The sequence below is a fragment of the Dasypus novemcinctus genome, chromosome X, assembly GCF_030445035.2.
Source record: "Dasypus novemcinctus isolate mDasNov1 chromosome X, mDasNov1.1.hap2, whole genome shotgun sequence".
Lineage (NCBI taxonomy): Eukaryota > Metazoa > Chordata > Mammalia > Cingulata > Dasypodidae > Dasypus > Dasypus novemcinctus.
In genome coordinates this window covers 144,359,719-144,379,929 of record NC_080704.1, presented here as the reverse complement: position 1 = coordinate 144,379,929, position 20,211 = coordinate 144,359,719, and the positions used below count along the sequence as shown (strand labels likewise).

The 20,211-nt window shown below is 37.3% G+C and overlaps 1 pseudogene; it reads right to left on the bottom strand.

Moving 5' to 3' along the window:
• LOC101430691 (elongation factor 1-alpha 1 pseudogene) overlaps positions 1-19,813 on the bottom strand; it is a 30,624-nt pseudogene extending 10,811 nt beyond the window's left edge.
• Between the last annotated feature and the right edge of the window lie 398 nt (positions 19,814-20,211).

Genomic DNA, 20,211 nt, shown 5'->3' with positions numbered 1-20,211 from the left:
ATCTTAAATTTAGGATCTTACTTGGTAAAATTTTCAGTTACATTTACTCTTTACCAGGAGATGCAAGGTGAATTTTGTAGGTTATGGCAAGTTATATTAATATAATGGCTTTCATCTGTATTAGTTTTCATTTGTTATCATATAAAGAGCTTTTCAAATATTGTTGAATTTTCTTCTCAGATTAGATTGAACTATTAACATCATCTTGAAGTAGAATTCTTTCTAATTATTTGTCAGAGAACCTGGAATGGGTCTCTAGTTTACTTGCTTTGGAATTAAAAAAGGAAAATATTAATTTAAGATTCCTTGACCAGACTTGGTATATATTATTTTACTATCAGAATAATGAGGAATAAAACAGAGATTAAAATTATGCTATTTTATATCTTCCCATAACATGCATAATTGTGTGGGAGAGAGTGTCAACTACAATATGAACTATGGTCAATGCTCAGTGGCACTGCCCCAGGACGTGTTTATCAATTGTAATGAATGCGCCACACTAATGAAATATATTGTTTATGTGGGAGCGTATGGGAGGTGTGGGGAGTGGGGCATATGGAAATCCATAAATTTTTGGTGTATCATTTATGCAATCTCAGTATGTTTTAAAAATTAAAAAAATATATATATATATATATTTAAAAATCCAGTGGCTTGTACTTCTGCAGTCTCCAAGAGGCTCTATTGTTCCCCTAAAGCAAGCCCAGGTAAACAAAAACGATGAAGGAGAGAAGAGATAGATGTAGAGATGAGAGAGAGAGAGAGAGAGAGAGAGAGAGAGAGAGAGAGAGAGAGAGAGAGAGAGAATATTTTTTCTGATTTGCTTGATACTAGAGAGAGGAGAGTATTCCTTTGTTGTACACAATGTTTCTGGACACTCTTGACAGGATTTTCATATAAGTGCATACTAGGTATAATTCTGTTAGATAGTCTGATAGTCCACCAAACTGCCCTTTATTGGAATAGTTTGTTCAAAGTCATTGTGTTGAACCATGAAACAGGTTATTGATATTTGTTCTATTTGCTCCGTTTTGGAATCTCCAACTTTGACAGGGATACTATCCTGAGCATCTGCCCTTGGAGCTCACCTAATCCATATGCTGTATAGTCTGAGACATTGACCTTTACAGATTCTGGTTTTCATTTGATAGTTCAAATAACTTTACTCTGGGCACTATTTCCAAACATCTTATACTTTAACTTCAAATCATTGAAGAGATGGTTAACCTAATGTGGCAGAATGGCTAGGTTATGACACCCAATTGTTTTGGTCAAGCAATCACTGGCCTGATTGTTACTGAGAGGGTATTTCATATATATGAATAATTGGTCACTTGATTGCATCTATGGTGGATTACATATACAATCAACAAAGAAGATAGCCTTCAGCAATGAGAGAATTTGAAAACCTGCACGGGAGGCTAGATGATTTCATCAATCAGAAGGAAGAATTTCCACCTCTAATTCAGCTAGCCAGCTTCTCCTGGGGGATTCATTTAAATCTTCATTAAAGTTCTTAACTTTTGGCCTGCCCTACAGAATTCAGACTTTCCAATCCTCAAGGTCAAATAAGCCAATTTCTATAATGGATCTCAATATGTATATATAGAATATGGAGAAAATGCAAATCTATAAGCACAATATAGAATATTTACATATAGAAGTCTCAGCACAAATTAAACATTCATTTGTCAAATGAAACATACATTTCAGTTGAAGATGTTACTAGGAAGTCTTACATTACCAGCATATTCGCTACATGAGAGTCTAAAATACCAGAACAAAGAAAGCCCTATTTTCTACTTAAGAAGCTCTCTGGTCACATGCAAAACAACTGGATATTTGAGAGGGCAATTATTGGAAATGTAAATACATCAGCATTATTGTGTCAATGCCAATTCTTTCAATTGCACATCTGTTTTATGCATGTTTTAGCTGCATGTTCCTCCCTGGTACAGCATTGTTAGTTTATTGTTTATAAAGAGATAGCAGCCTGTATTTGCAGCATATCAATCCATTACTTTTCATCATTTTAAATTACATTGTGCCACAATATCTTATCAGATGAACATTTAAAATCCATTAATTTGGATAATAGCCTTTGTAATAATTTGTAAAAAGATTGTGCAGGAGGTTTATTTATCCTCACATTTAAGGAAAGAAACGTTTCTTAGCAAATGAATGGAGTGAACAAGATTGGAGAGGGACTATTTAAACTGTTCAATAACTTAAGTTTATTTTTAAAATGTTGAAGTTCTTATGTGAAATCAAAACTTGGTTTACTTCTTATGATTAATTCTTATCTATACACTGAAACGGATTCCCTAGGTACTACTAATTCACCAATTCTTTAGGTTCATTTATGTTACTGTGTTTATCTGAAATAATGGCACTGCATTTTCTTCAAAATATTCTGTTATTAAGAAGCTGTTTGTCCCCCCAGGGCCCACTGGATGGAACGTGAGAGAGTCTGGGCTATGATGTGGACCATTGACTATGGGGTGCAGTGATGCTCAGAGATGAACTTACCAGGTGCAATGGATGTATCACGATGATGGGAGAGAGTGTTGCTGTGGGGGGAGTGGGGGGGCGGGGGCGGTGTGGTTGAATGGGACCTCATATATATTTTTTAATGTAATTAAAAATAATAATAATAAATAAATATTTAAAAATAAATAAATAAATTAATTAAAAAAAAAAAAGAAGCTGTTTGGTCAAAAAACAGAAAAAAAAAACACAAAAAAAATATTCTGTTATTTCTGACTTACCATTCCAGTTTCTTTTATTGTAATAAGTTACATTATAAAATATACTTCATTGTAAATCAGATAACCTGGGTTCTAATTATAGCTATATTCAAAAACAACTAATTGACCTTAAGCAAGCCATATAACACCTCTAGTTCTCTGTTTCTTAATTTGGTAAATAATGGGATTCTCTTTCTAATTTAAAATGCAATAATTATCTATAAGTACATGACTTAATCAGTGATTATACATATTTGTGATATTTTAGATATAGACATTATATTAATATATTAGACATGCAAATCACTGTTTACTTGCCAAAACCTCAGATAACGTTTTCCATCCATAACACTAAAGTGGGGCATTCTTACTAATGATATCAAACCATGGAGATTAGCTGATTGGATCAGAGATGGACACCTCACGCAAGGTAAGTCCATCATGTAATAAGAGCATTTTTCACTTAGAATTTGTAATTGAGGTATTGAGAGAGTAGGACAATTAAACAGATAAATGCTTGAAGAAAAAGAACATAAGGAATTTGGGCCAGAGTTACCTCTAAGACATATCAAAGCCATTGTGAGGCACCAAAGTGGAGAGCCGGAAAACCATGCACAGAAACAGAAAATAGGTCTACAAAACAAGTAGCAGAATGGAGTAGATGCCCAGATAGAAACATAGATGAGAAAACATATGCTGCATGGAAGATAGGGAAAGTAACTTCAGTTTCTGATTTTTCATTTTCATTCTAGTTGGCCAAACAGTACTGGGCTTTGATCTTTGACTGTCTATAAGATAGCTTGTTATATGTATACAGTAAAACTGACTGGACTTATTCTACTATTTTTGTAATTCTAATCTTTGTGTAAGAAGGTTGTGTAATTAATCCTCTACCAATTTTTATTTATTGTTATATATCAACATTCTACTGAATGCTATGGGGAGGAAACAAAACTTAAAATGAAATTGAAGATGTGACATTTTAAAATAAAATATTAAAGATTGTTTTGATGTGAAAAGAGTAACACACTCATAAGATGAATGAATAATACTTAATAGTATTTTCTATATTTTCTATCTCAAAAATGAAAATATGTGCTACAGATAAAATTACAGAATATTCTGGACATGTTTCAGTCATAGTAACCTATATTTGTTTGTTTTATGAAAAGGATAATTTATTAAAGCATGTTCTCAGGATGATATAGTGGTTATGAATTGTTACGGGTATTTCTTGGAAGATTAGCTGTCATTTCTATTGATACATATTTCAGTCATTAGGAACAGTGCTTTGGAAAGAAACTATATTTTCTTTCAACTCTAGCATTTTTACTTCATGTAGAAATTAAGAAGTTAAATTGTTACTTTCATAATCCTTATTCTCAATAAGGAAACCTGAACTGATTCTCATATTATTGTGAGATAAAAGCTGAAATTCCTAACATACATTAGTCAGTTCAGAAAGTAGAAACAATTGCTGATTATATATATATACTGTAAGAAAAATGACAGAAAGATGAAATACCCAAGGTGTTGGCTAAAAAAAATTTCATTACTTTAGCGTCTGAGGAAGTCAGAAATGACATTTTGTTAACTAACCATATGTATTAATTATGTAACTTGATAATCTACCTATAATTCTGTGCTCATAATTCTTTCTTGAAGTTAAAATCTTGGAATCAAGATTTGAAGAGGAGGAAGAAGGTTTAAATGTCCCCAAACAAAATGGTAAATTACATACTGTTGACTTTATAATTAAGGTTTGTCTCAGATTTCTTTTTGATTTTAAGCAGGAAAAATATACTTAGAAAATCTTAAGCTGGAATGATAATGCATTATTTTATATTACTAAGGTAAACCTATGTCCAAGTTTAAAGTACTTGGTACCAGAGATAGTACTGGTTTAAAGATATTTTAGATAAAATATTAATAGTGTTTTTTTGTCCTGTTATGGACAATAACTTACATGGTTTTACTGATACAATCTAATGGCAAAAATGGCAGGCAATCCTCAAAAGGGAATGGAAGCAAGGAATCAAGGACTTTAAGTGTCATAAATCATGCTGTATACTGTGTTCCACCTCTCTATTTATATAAAAATGCCTTTGTATGCTAAAGTTGCTATGACAAATACCACAAACTGCATGTTTTAAAAAACAGGAATTTTTTGGCTCATAGTATAGATGCTGAAAGTCTAAAATCAATTTATTACCATGATCAGAATTTCTCCACAGTATGTAGCATTCTGATGGTGGATTGTCAGCAATCTTTGGCATTTCTTGGCTTTGTAGATGCATCTTTGATACCATAAAATGGTCATCTGTCTTCTATATTCTCTCGCTTATAGTGACTGCATTTGAATTTCCTCTGCTTAGAAGGACACCAGTCACAGCAGATTTAGGTCCCACCTTCAAGCAGATTGACCTGTTTACAAATGAGTTCACATTCAGAAGAACAATGGTGAGGATTGGATATGTCTTTTGGGGAAATAATTCAATCTACCATAAATAGACGCCAATAATATTCAACCTTTTAAAGTGTACATTTCAGTAGCTTTTAGTCAATTCCAAATATCGTGAAAACATCTCACAGATTTTTAGAACATTTTCATCATCCTCCATAAAATACCCATTCATTTGCTGTTACTTCTCATTTCTCCCCTTTTTTCCAGTCAAAGCTTTAATTTATTCTCTGTCTTATAGGTTTGCCTATTCTGGGCATTTTGTATTAGTCAGCCAAAGAGGTGCTGATACGAAGTACCAGAATCTGTTGAGTTTTATAGGGGATATTTATTTATGGTAAAAGTTTACAGTTACAAGGCCCTAAAGAGTCCAACTTAAGGTTGGTTTCTCACCAAAGTGAGTTGCACATGCTGAAGCAAGATGTTTGTCAATCTCTGTGAGGGTTCATCTTTCCTCTCTCTCAGATACAGACTGGCAAAAGTCTTGTCTCTCTCCTTGGGGCACACAATCAAAGTTCTCTACTCTTCTGTCATGACAAAGTTCTCTCCTCTTGCATCTATGGAGCTATTTCTTGCCATGTATCTTTATCTGTGTGTCTCTGAGTGAGTATCCATTTATATCAGCCTACCAAGGGCTCAGGCACTGATGTGGTCAAATCAAAGTCCTAATATAACATAATTTAATCAAGGATATCTCAAGTGAATCTAATATTATACAGCAAAAGGGTATCATATCCAGAGGAATAGACCAGTTTAAAACATAATCTTTTCCTTTTTTGGGGTTCATAAATAATCTAAAACTGCCACGTTATGAATGGAATTATGAAATATGTAGCCTTTTTATCCTCTCGGTTCTTTCATTTAGCATGTTTTCAAGATTCATCCATATTTTAACATATATCAGGATTTAAATCCCTTTTGTGGCAGAATATTCAATATAAACTAATGCATTGTATGGATAGGCCACATGTTGTTAACCCATTCAACCATTGATAGATTTTTGGAATATTTCTTATTTCTGAATGTTATGAATAATGCTGTTATGAACATTAGTGTAAAGGCTTTGAGTGGACATATATTTTTCAATGCTCTTGGGTATAGGCCTAAGAGTGGAATGTTGTAACATATAGTAACTCTGTGTTTGAACTTTTAAGGAACTGCCAGATTATTTTATGAAATTGCTATTGATTAGTGGATTCAGCCGGCTGAAGTAGAATCCTAGGAACAAGTAAACTTTGAGTCTGTCTAGGTCAGAGGAAGCCGGTGGCTGCCATTTTGACTAAGCCCCAGGCATGAATGAAAGTGGCGCTGACTGAAAATCATGCTTGTAAGAACAAGCTTCTTTCCAGCCAGGTTCGATTGCAGGTCTAGCCTAAACCCCAGTCCCACCTCTGGCAAGGAGGAAGCTGGGGGGACCTGCACCACCTCTCTGGGAAGCTGCAAGCCACACCACAGAGGCTGGTGCCCATCCTACTCTAGGGACACAAGCACCCCAGGAACTATTCCGTGGCTGGAGTAAAAAAAATCCCATAAATGGTGGAGGAAGAGACAGATGTCCACTGACCTCAGCTACTGATTAGCGGACTTGGCTTGGTAAAGTATAATCCTAGAGCCAGCTAGGTCTGAGCCTGTGCAAGTGGGAAAGAGTCCGGTAGCTGCCATCTTGACTCTGTCCCCAGCATGAGGGGGAGCCTAGCTGACTGAAATCCAGTGAAGTTAAGGATGGGCTTCTTTACACCAAATCAGACTGCAGTCCTAGACTAGGCTTCAGCCCTACCTCCAGCAGAGAGGTAGCTGGTGGGACCTGCAACGGGATCTCCAGAAAAGTGCAAGTTCTCTCCACTGGCAGAGGCTGAATAGTTGGACACCTGGGGCTGCATACCCACAGCCCAAGAGAATAGGAGAGGAGCTAAGTATCCTCAGCTTCCCCAGGCAATAGCAGGAGTTTTCAGCCAACACAGATTTGTTGAATGCCTCTTCACCTCTGTCCCCCCACAGGATAGGAGGGAGCAGATGTTGCCTCAACCTCTCAGGGCAACAGTTTTGGACTGCACATGTCTGCCTGTTGGGCACCTGTGGTTGCACTTCTAATTCCAATAGGACAAGAAACAGACTGTGTTTGCCCAGTCCCTTTGAGTAATTGCAGGTGCTTTTGGCCTACACAGCCTGGTCTGGGCAACAGTAGAAGTTCAGCCTGCATGGACTGGACTATTGGATGCCTCTGAATTCATCCCCAACCCCAATTGGATAAGAGGTTTTGGTGTCTTCACTGCCTCTCTGGACAATGGTGGGTACTTTCAGTCAACAGGCATTAAACTATCAGGAGCCTGTGGCTCCAGCCCCATGCTTTAAGAGGATAGAAGGGGGCTGGTGTTTCCTCAAACTCTTCAGGCAGTGGCAGGTATTATCATCATAAACAGTCTGAATTGTTGAGCACCCATAGAACCAACCTATGACCCAGTAGGACAGGAAGAAGCTGATGCTTCTTCAGCCTCTCTGGGCAATGGTGGGTACCTTCAGCCTACAGGACTAAACTGTTGAGCACTTGTGGTTCTGCTCCCACACCCTAAAAGGCAGAAGGGACAGTACTTCCTAAGCCTCTCAGGGCAACTGCAGGCATATTTGGCCCACAGAGATTAGATTGTTGGGCAATCCAGTGGGTCCATTCCCACCCATGGCAGGGAGAGAGTTTGGTGCTACATCAGTTTACTGAGCAACTGTGGTCATTTTGGACCAATGGCATAGATTGCCGACCAAAACTATAGCTCCATCCCTGCCTAAGGCAGGGGAGGAAGAGGTGTGAAGTTTCATCAGGGTCTCTGGGTGACTACATACAGTCTTTTGCCCAACTGAAATTTTTATACACAGCTACCACTCTGTCCCTACCCCTCATAGAGACTAAAGGTGGGAGAAACTTCATCACATCCTGGGGCAATGTGGGCAGCTTCAGCCTCCACAGCTTGCAACACGAATTACATCCTTGGTTCCTACTACACAACCATCAAGGGAGAAAAGATAAGAAATCCTTAAACTACAGGGAGAAACTGCACCCTGAACAAATGCTTCTAGCAATCCAGATGCAGAAATACCAACAAAACATTGCAATCCATACCAAGAAACAAGAAGAGATGATCCAATTAAAGGAACAAGATAAGCCTGCAGATGGCATAAAGGAGATGAGACTACTAATCTTATATGTTCAAACAAATCTCTGTAATAAATTCAAAGGAATGGCTAAAAAGATTAAGGATATTAAGAATACATTGGATGAGCACAAAGAAGAACTTGGAAATATACATAGAAAAATAGCAGACCTTATTGGAATGAAAGGTACAATAAATGAAATGAAAAATACACTGGAGGCATATAACTGCAGATTTGAGGAAGCAGAAGGAAGGATCAGAGAGCTTTAAGACATGGCCTCCAAAACTGAAGAAACAAAAGAAGAGATGAAAAAAAGAATGGAAAAAATTGAACAGGGTCTTAGGGAACTAGATTACAGCAAGAGACATGCAAACATACATGTCATGGTTGTCCCAGAAGGAGAAGAGAAGGGGAAAGGGCAGAAAGAATATTTGAAGAAATAATGGTGGAAAATTTCCCAACACTATTGAAGGACAGAGATATCCATTTCCAAGAAGCACAATGTGCTCCTATCCAAATAAACTCAAATAGACCAACTCTGAGACACATACTAATCAGAATATCAAATGCCAGGGACAAAGAGAATTCTGAGAGCAGCAAGAGAAAAGCAATGCATAACATATAAGGGATACCCAATAAGAATAAGTGCCAATTTCTCATCAGAAGTCATGGAGACAAGAAGGCAGTGGTATGATATATTTAAGATACTGCAGGAGAAAAACTGCCAACTAAGGATTATATACCTGTGAGGATTATCTTTTAAAAATGAGGGTGAGATTAGAATATTTACTAATAAACAGAAACTGAGAGAATTTTTAACAAAAAGACCAGGTTTGCAAGAAATACTAAAGGAGAGTTAAAACCTGAAAAGAAAAGACAGGAGAGAGAAGCCTGGAATAGAGTCTGGAAATGACAACTCTATCAGTAACAGTAACTAAAAGTGTCAAATATAAAATGACAAAGAAAATGGAAAGATCAAAATGGATGAAATAAGAACTGCCTTTCCAGCAACAACATTGAATGTTAAAGGATTAAACTCCCAAATCAAGAGACAGACTGGCAGAATGGATAAGAAAATGTAAGCCATCTATATGTTGTCTGCAAGAGACTCAAATTAGATGCAAAGATAAAAAATAAATAGAAAGTGAAAGGTTGGGAAAAGATATTCCATGCATGCAGTAACCAAAAAAAAAATGCTGGGGTAGCTATACTCATATCAGATGATACAGACTTTAAAAGCAAATCTGTTTTTAGAGACAAGGAAGGACATTAGATATTAATAGGACAGAAATAACATTCATAAATCTATATGCACCTAACTAGGATGACCCAAGATACCTGAGGCAAACAGTGGCAAATCTGAAGGAAGAAATAGACATCTCTATAATAATAGTTGGAGACTTCAATACACTACTCTCAGCAATGGATAGAAAATCTGGGCAGATCAGTAAAGAAAAGGAGAACTTGAATGATGTGATAAATGGACTAAACCTAATAGACATATACAGAACATTCCACCCCAGAACAGCAGGATATACATTCTTTTCAAGTGCTCATGGATCATTCTCCAGGATAGACCATATGTTGGGACACAAAGCAGATCTCAATAAATTTAAAAAAAATTGAAATTATACAAAGCACTTCCTCTGAGCATAATTGTGTAAAGCTGGAAATCAACAAGCAGCAAATAAAGGAAAAATTCACATATATATATGGAGATTAAACAACATGCTTTTAAATAATCAGTGGGTCAAAGAAGAAATTTCAAGAGAAATTAATGACGGTCTCAAGATGAATGACAATGAGAATACAACATATCAGAATCTATGGGATGCTGTGAAGGCAGGGTTGAGAGGAAAATTTATAGCCCTCCATGCTTACATTAAAAAAGAAGAAAGAGCTAAAATTAAAGACCTAACTACACAGCTGGAGGAATGAAAGAACAGCAAACTAATCCTAAAGCAAGTAGAAGGAATGAAATAACAAAGATCAAAGCAGAAAGAATTAACAAAAAAACAATAGTGAAAATTAGCAAAACCAAAAGGTTCTTTGAGAAGATGAACAAAATAAAAAAATCCTTAACTAGACTGACTAATAATAAGAGAGAAGGTGGAAATAAATTAAATAAACAATGAAATAGGGAACATTACTACTGACCCCACAGAAAAAAGAGAGATCATAAGAGGATGCTATGAATAACTTTATGCTAAATAAACTAGACAATGTAGATGAAATGGAATAATTCCTAGGAATGTACAAACAACCTACACTGACACTAGAAGAAATAAAAGATCTCATCAAGCCAATCACAAGTAAAGAGATTGAAACAGTTATCAAACAGCTCCCCAAAATGTAAAGCCCAGAACCGGATTGCTTCACAGGTGAGTTCTACCAAGCATTCAAAGAAGATTTAATACCAAACTTACTCAAGGTCTTCCAAAAAATTCAACAAGAAGGAATGCTACCACACACATTGTATGAAGCCAATATCACCCTTATATCAAAGCCAGGTAAAGACATTACAAAAGATGAAAATTAGAGACCCATTTCTTTGAAACACAGATGCAAAAATCCTCAATAAAATACTTGCCAAACAAATCCAAAAACACATTAAAAGAATTATCCGTCATGATCAAGTGGGTTATTTTTTTAAAATTCTACTCAATTTATTATTTTTAAAATATTACATTAAAAAAATATGAGGTCCCCATTCACCCCCACGGACCCCACCCCACCACTCCCTCCACAGTAACACTCTCCCCCATCATCATGACACATCCATTGCATCTGGAGAGTACATCTCTGGGCATTGCTGCACCCCATGGCCTCTGGTCCACACCATAGCCCACACTCTCCCACGTTCCATCCAGTTGGCCATGGGAGGACATACAATGTCTGGAAATTGTCCCTGCAGCACCAACCAGGACAACTCCAAGTCCCAAAAATGCCTCCACACCTCATCACTTCTTCCCATTCCCCACACCCAGCAGCCACCATGGCCACTTTTTCCACACTAATGCCACATTTCTCGATTATTAACCACCATAGTTCATGAATATGATATCATTAAGTTCACTCTAATCCTTAATGTATTCCTCCTTCCTGTGGACCTTGGCTTGGTTGGGTCCATTCCACATCTATGTCAAGAGGGGGTTTAGATGCCACATGGATACTGGATGCAATCCTCCTGCTTTAAGTTGTAGGCACTCTAGGCTCCATGGTGAGGTGGTTGATATTCTTCAACTCCAAGTTAGCTGAGTGGGGTAAGTCCAATAAATCAGAGTGTAGGAGCTGAAGTCTGTTGAGGCTCAGGGCCTGGCTATCATATTGTCAGTCCAGAGATTCAAATCCCGTAGATATGGCTTAAACCCCAGCACCAACTACAATTCCAGTAAAGTAGCATCAAAGGCTTGTGTAAAGAGATCCCATCTGAGTCCAGTTTCATCACGCAGAAGCACCAGCTCCAAAGAAGGGCCAACTGACATGGCAGTGAACCCCATCTGCCATGACCATAGAACCTGTGGGTCTCTTTAGCCCTCAAAAGGACCAGTACCTGTGCCTGGGAATTTCCTCCTGACAGCCTTCATGTTACTCAAATGTGGCCAGTCTCGAAGCCAAACTCAGCATGTAAATGCAATTCCTTCCACCCAGTGTGGACATGACACCCAGGGATGAGACTCCCTGGCACCGAGGGATCACTATCAACTACCAACTGATGATGCAACTGGAAAATGACCTTGAATTGAAGGTTTGAAGCGGATCAGCAGAATATCCCTGTCTACATATAATAACATGACTTTAAAATGCTCTTTGACCTAATGTAAGGGGGAAAAGGAAAGGAGAAATGAGATTATATGGCTACGAGTCTCTAAAAAAGAGTCTGGAGGCTGTCAGAAGGATTGCCCTTATGCACAACTGAGCAGAATCTAAGAGACAGATAAAGTAGATACAATCCCCAGGTATTGGTTCCTTGGAGGGCTAAAGAGACCCACGGGTTCTATGGTCATGTCAGATGGGGTTCACTGCCATGTCAGATAGCCCTTCTTTGGAGCTGGTGTTTCTGCATGATGAAACTGGACACAGATATATTTAGGGGATTTGAATCTCTGGATTGACAATATGATAGCCAGGTCCTGAGCCTCAACAGACTCCAGCTCCTACAATCTGATTTATTGGACTCACCTCACTCAGCTAAGATGGAGTTGAAGAAGGACAACCACTACACCATGGAGCCTAGAGTGCCTACAACTGAAAGCAGGAGGATTGCATCCAGTATCCATGTGGAATCTGAGCCTCCTCTTGACATAGAGGTGCAACGGACACAACCAATCCAAGGTCCACAGAGAAAAGGTGGCATTGGAGTGGGAAAAGTGGACATGGTGGCTGATGGTTTGGGGATTGGCAGGAAGAGATAAGATGTGGAGGCGCCTTTGGGACTTGGAGTTGCCCTGGATGGTGCTTAAGGGGCAATCACCAGACATTGTAAATCCTCCCAGGGCCCACTGGATGGAATGGGGGAGAGTGTGGGCCATGATGTGGACCATTGACCATGAGGTGCAGTGATTCCCAGAGATGTACTTAACAATTGCAATGGATGTGTCATGATGATGGGAGTGAATGTTGCTGGGGGGGGGGAGTGGTGGGGTGGGGGTGGTGGGATGAATGGGACCTCATACATTTTTTTTAATGTAATATTTTTACAAAATCAATTAAAAAAAAAAAGGACCAGTACCTGTGGTTGTATCTCCTTTGTCTGTCTCTGAGTCTGTGCTCAGGTGTGCATAAGGGCAATCCTATTGACAACATCCAGACCCTTTTTTAGAGACTCATAGCCACATGAACTCATTTGTCTTTTCCATTTTTCCCCTTACTTTAGGTCAAACAGCATTTTTAACTCTTGTTACTATATTTAGACAGGGATATTCTGCTGGTCTGCGTTGAACCTGTAATTCAAGGTCATTTTCTAGTTACATCATCAGCTGGTACTTGGTAGTGATCACTCAGTGCCAGGGAGGTTCATCCGCGGGTGTCATGTCCCACGCTGGGGGGAAGGCATTGCATTTACATGCTGAGTTTGGCTTGGAAACTGGCCACATTTGAGTAACACGGAGGCTGTCAGGAGGAAACTCTTAGGCACATTGCTGCTCTAGGCCTTGTTCTTATTTCAGGTGTATAGGCTCACAAGCATAGTTATTAGTATCAGGGGTTCACTGTTGGACCCTCATTCCTTCCTGGTCTTTACCGTTGCACCTGGGGGACTGCCGCTGCTCCCCTAGGGACCACAACAGAATCCCCCCCAGCCAGGAATTCAGTACCCCCCCAGCTGTTGTTTTTAATTGTTTCCACTATGAGTATATCCAAACATTACCATGCACCCTGGACACATGCCCTGTATAACTCACTGTCAACCATATGTCACCTGTCAATAACATCCCATACCAGTATTCCTCTGCTGCCATTGTTGAACCACTCTGTGATCCCAAACTTCCTGAAAAGTGAAGCCCAATATAATGTCAGGTTCCCTTACTAGTAAAATGGAATATAGCGATGAATTTAAAGGTTAGATATAGAATACATATTGATCTGGAAAAATTCTACATCCTATCTTTTTCTTTCCTTTTTTCCTAATTATTGAGCTTCTCTTCACAAGAGCCTTAGATCACAGTAATTCATATATACAATATACAGTACTCCCACATATTCATTATAAAACCTTTTCCCTTCCACAGTGATAATCTTTTAACTTATTCATATCTTATTTACTGAAACTGATGTACAGATATTGAGACAATAGCTTTTAAACAAGGTAATATTTGTGTTTACATTGTGGTTTATACTTTAGGCTATACAGTTTTCTAAATTTTTTAGTTATCCTATGTTTTACATTATGGTTTACATTATTAGTCTGTCATCCCCTATATATTTTTGGTGTAATATTACATGTTTTATATCCATCCTTGTGAACTCTTGTGAAACACTTCTTTTGCCCTCACAGTTACTTTGGTTCCATCTATTCAATATCAATTTCCCCCTCCCCTTGGGCCCCACAGTGACAGTCAATCTTCATTTCTTGAGGAGCCATGTTCAGAAATACTTGCAACTGTGTTGATGGTGTAACTTGCTCAACTGCCCTAATGCCCTGGGAGCCACCATTTCTCTTGAGAGATACAGTTTCCTCTATTTGATGGCATTAGTCCTTCCCAGGATGTGAGTCTACTTTCACTCTCATTTTATGGGTCTCTACCCAATGGTATAACCCACTCTGGCAAAATGAGCATTCAGATATTCCCTAGGAATCTGTCCTGCATCAGATTATCCCTTTTGAGTTTCTTAAACAGGTAACTTTCCTAATTATATTTTGAAAAGTTTTTCTCAGCATTATACTCTCAACCAACAACTGACAATCTCCTATGATCATATGTTGCCCCAAACTCGCCCCAATTTCTTGGGCAATATTACCCATCTGCGAAACCCTAGCCCCCTCAAACCCCCAAAGCCCCACCTAAAGGTAACACTATATCCCCATTTTATACCTTCTTGTACACATACTTACCTCCAGCTTATCATAGATTTCACCCACGTAGATGTCAGCTTACATCCTTCCTCTACCCCCCGATTTCCTGTAAGTCTATCTTCCAGTCTCTAGCTCTCTGAGGCAGCTTGCTTATTTCATATCATTGAGGTCATGTAGCATTTGTCCTTCAATTCCTGGGTTGCTTCACTCAACATAAGCTTCTCAAGATTCATCCATGTGATCACGTGTGTTTGTACTATATTTGTTCTTAAAGCCGAGTAGTATTCGATTGTATGTATATACCACATTTTATTGATCCACTCATCTGTTGATGGGCATTTGGGTTGATTCCAACTTTGCGATAGTGAACAATGCTGCTATGAACATTGGTGTGCATGTATCGGTTTCTGTCCTTGTTTTCAGTTCTTCTGGGTATATACCCAGCAGGGGAATTGTTGTGTCATATGGCAAATCTATGGGTAGTTTTTTTGAGAAACCACCAAACTATCCTCTGGAATGGTTGGATCCTTCTGCATTCCCACTAGCAGTGGATGAGTGTTCCCATTTCTTCACATCCTCTCCAGCATTTGTTTTCTGCTTTTTGCATAGCTGCCAATCTTATGGGAGTAAGATGGTATCTCATTGTAGTTTGGATTTGCATTTTCCTGATTCCTAAATATTTGGAGCATTTTTTCATGTGCTTTTTAGCCATTTGTATTTCTTCTTTGGAGAAGTGTCTGTTTAAATCTTTTTCCCATTTTTAAATGCGTTGTTTATCTTTTTATTTTCAAGATACAGGATTTCTTTATATATGCAAGTTATAATTCTCTTATCAGATATATGGTTGCCAAATATTTTCTCCCATTATGTAGGCGCCTTTTTTACTGCCTTGACAAATTCCTTTGAGGTGCAGAAGGCTTTAATTTTGAGGAAGTCCCATTTATCTATTTGTTCTTTTGTTGCTCGTGCTTTTGGTGTGATGTTCATGAAGACATTTCCTATTACAAGGTCTTGTAGATGTTTCCCTACAATGCTTTCCAAGTTCTTTATGGTCTTGGCTCTCATATTTAGGTCTTTGATCCATCTTGAGTTGATCTTTGTATAAGGTGTGAGATGGTAATCCTCTTTCATTATTCTACATATGGATATTCAGTTCTCTAGGCACCATTTGTTGAATAGGCCATTCTCTCCCAGTTGAGAGGGTTTGGTGGCTTTATCAAATATTATATGCTATATATATGAGGTTCTATATCAGAACTTTCAATTCAATTCCCTTGGTCTGTGTGTCTTTCCTTATGCCAATACCATGCTGTTTTCACTACTGTAGCTTTGTAGTATGTTTTGAAGTCAGGTAGTGTGATTCCTCCAATTTCGTTTTTCTTTTTCAATATGTCTTTGGCTATTCAGGGCCTCTTTCCTTTCCAAATAAATTTCATAGTTAGTTTTTCTAGTTCCTTAAAGAAGGCTGTGTTGATTTTTATTGGGATTGCATTGAATGTGTAGATTGGTTCTGGTAGGATAGACATCTTAATAATATTTAGTCTTCCTAGCCATGAACAGGGAATATTCTTCCATTTATTTAGGTCTTCTTTGATTTCCTTGAACAGTCTTGTATAGTTTTCGGTGTATAAGTTTTTTACATCTTTAGTTAAATTTATTCTTAAATATTTGATTTTTTTTATTTACTATTGTGAATGGTGTTTGTTTCTTGATTTCGCCTGATTCTGCTCATTATTGGTGTACAGAAATGCTACTGAATTTTGCACATTGATGTTATAACCTGTGACTTTACTAAATTCATTTATGTGTTGTAGAAGCTTTGTTGTAGACCTCTCAGTGTTTTCTACGTACAGGATCATGTCATCTGCAAATAATGAAATTTTGACTTCTTCATTTCCAATTTGAATGCCTTTTATATCTGGTTCTTTCCTCAGTGCTCAAGCATGTACTTCTAAGACAATGTTAAATAGAAGGGGAGAGAGTGGGCATCTTTGTCTTGTTCCTGACTTTACTGGGAAGGATTTTAGGATTTCACCATTGTAAATGATGTTGGCTGTGGGCTTTTCATATATACTCTTTATCATGATCAAAAAATTTCCTTTTATTCAGATTTTTTGGAGTGTTTTTTTTCAAGAAAGGGTGCTGTATTTTGTCAAATGCTTTTTCTACATCTATAGATTTAATCATGTGATTTTTTTTCTTCAATCAGTTTATTTGGTGTATTACATTGATTGATTTTCTTATGTTGAACCATCCTTGCATACCTGGAATGAATCCCACTTGGTCGTGACGTATAATTCGTTTAATGTGTTGTTGAATACAATTAGCAAGTATTTTGTTAAGTATTTTTGCGTCTAGTTTCATTACAGAAATTGGTCTGTACTTTTCCTTTCTTGTTGTGTCTTTGTTTGGCTTTGGTACTAGGGTGATGCTGGCATCATAGTATGAGTTAGGCAATGTTCCTTCTGTTTCCATTTTTTGGAAGAATTTCAGCAGGATTGGTGTTGGTTCTTTCTGGAATGTTTTGTAGAATTCTCCTGTGAAGATGTCCGGCCCTGGGCAATTTTTCGTTGGGAGGCTTTTAATGACTGTTTCTATCTCTTTACTTGTGATTGGTTTGTTGAGATCATCAATTTCTTCTTTCCTCAATGTGGGCTGCTTATGTGTTTCTAGGAATGTGTCCATTTCCTCTGAATTGTCATTTTTGTTGGAATATAGTTTTTCAAAATATCCTCTTATGATAGTTTTTATTTCTGTGAAGTCACTGATGATATCTCCTTTCTCATTTCTTATTTTGTATATTTGCATCTTCTCTATTTTTTTCTTTGTTAATCTCACTAAAGGTTTGTCAATTTTATTGATCTTCTCCAAAAACAACTCTTGGTTTTGTTTATCTTTTGAAGTGCTTTCTTATTTTATATTTCATTTACTTCTGCTCTTATCTTTGTTAGTTCTTTCTTTCTTCTTCCTGTGGGATTACTTTGTTGTTTTTTTTCCCCCTAATTCCTCCAAATGTGTAGTTAGTTCTTCAATTTTTGCTCTTTCTTCATTTTTGATGTAGGAATTTATGGCTATAAATTTTCCTCTCAGTAGTGCTTTTGCTGCATCCCATAAATTTTGGTATGTTGTGTTATCATTTTCATTTGTTTCAAGGTAGTTATTAATTTCTTTTGAGTTTTCCTCTTTGACCCACTATTTTCTGAGGATGTGCTGTTTAATTTCCATATCTTTTTGTGAAATCTGGGTCTCTGGTCCTTGCAGATTTCCAGCTTCACTCCACTGTGGTCAGAGATATTATTTTCTATAATTTTGATCTTTCTGAATTCAGTAATCCTTTCTTTGTGGCCTAGCATATTTTCTATATTGAAGAATGATCCATGTGCACTTGAGAAAAATGTATATCCTGCTGTGTTTGGGTGTAATGATCTGTACATGTCTATTAGATCCAGCTCCTCTAATATACTGTTCAAATATTTCATTTCCTTTTTGATTCTCTTTTGAGATGTTGTCTGCAGAGTTGATAGTGGTTTATTCAAATCCCCCACTATAATTGTAGATGCATCTATTATTTCACTTAGTTTTTCCAGTGTTTTCCCCATGTATTTAGAAGCACCCTTGTTAGGAGCATAAATATTTATGATTGTTCATTCTTCTTGAGGTAATATGTAGTATCATTCTTTGTCTCTCACAATTGTTTCACATTTAAAGTCCATTTTGTCTGATATTAATATAGCTACTCCTGCCTTTTTTTGGTTATTGTTTGCTTGTAAGATTGTTTTCCAACCATTCACTTTCAGCCTCAATGAATCTCTGGGTCTAAGATGTGTCTCTTGTAGACAGCATATAGATGGGTCATATTTCTTTATCCAATGTCCCAGTCTGAATCTTTTGATAGGTGAGTATATTCTGTCGACATTCAGTGTTATTACTTTCAAGGAATTATTTATGTTAGCCATATTTTGATTGGACTTGTGTTTGTCATATTTTGTTTGATTTTTTTCCTTCTCTTTTTGTCTTTTTTGTTGCTCTTACACTCTCCTCCAACTCTGTCTGTCCTGTTTTTTCCTTTCTTCCTGCAGAACTCCCTTTAGAATTTCTTGAAGGGGAGTTTTCTTGTTGGCATACTCTTTCAGTTTCTGTTTATCTGTGAATATTTTGAAACTCCATCATTTTTGAATACTAATTTAGCTGGATAGAGTATTCTTGGTTGGAAATTTTTTTCTTTTAGTACCTTGACTCTATCTTACCACAGCCTTCTTGCCTCCATGGTTTCAGATGAGAAATCAGCGCTTAATCTTATGGAGCTTCCCTTGTATGTAATGTTTTTTTTTCTCTTGCTGCTTTTAGAATTTTCTCTTTGTCTTGAGCATTGGATAATTTGACAAGTATATGTCTTGGGTTGGGCCTGTTGGTGTTTATGATGTTTGGGGTGAGTTGTCCTTCTTGGATATGTACATCTGTCTCTTTCATTACATTTGGGAAGTTTTCAGACATTATTTCCCACAACACTCCTTCTGACCCCTTTCCCTTTTCTTTTCCTTCTTGGATGCCTATAATACCTATGTCTGTGCATTCTGCATTGTCATTCTGGTCCCTAAGTCCTAGCTGGATTTTTTCTATCTTTTTATCAACCAATTCTACTATCTGCTTGATTTCTGATGTACTGTCTTCCACATCACTAATTCTCTGCTCTGCCTCTTCTAATCTGCTCCTATTTGCTGCGAGTGTATTTTTGATTTCTTGAACTGTGGTGTTCATTCCCATCATATCTGTTATCTTTTTGCATATGTCTACAATTTCCTCTCCAATTGTTGTCTTTATATTGTTAACCTCTTCCTTTACTTCATTAAATTTGTCTGAGATATATGTTCTGAGATCTTTAATTACTTGTGTGAAGTTCCGTTCCCTTTCCTGGTTTTTAGTTTGTTCATTGGATTCAGCCATGTTTTCCTGACTCCTGGTTTGCTTTGTAGATTTTTGTTGCTGTCTGGTCATCATTTTATCTTGATGGGTTTAATCAGTTCCTTATCTTCTTTGTCTAGTCTTTGGAATTAATTAGCTGTTGTTTTTGCATAAGAGTTATATCTTCTCTTTGTCACTGTGTTCTTCTTATTCTAAGTTCTTATTGCTGGCTGAGTTCACTTTGAAGGAAAGTATTAGGGCCATGGAGGGGCAATTTTGTAAGTAAATGTGTAAATTAGTATTGGTAATTAATGTTAACAGAGCAACAATATGAGATCTGGGAGGATGGATATTAGATTGATTTAAGTTGTGAAGAGTTATAGCTGTAAGTAGAGTACCTATAAGAGGTAGTCCACTGAATATGGGAGGAATATGGTATG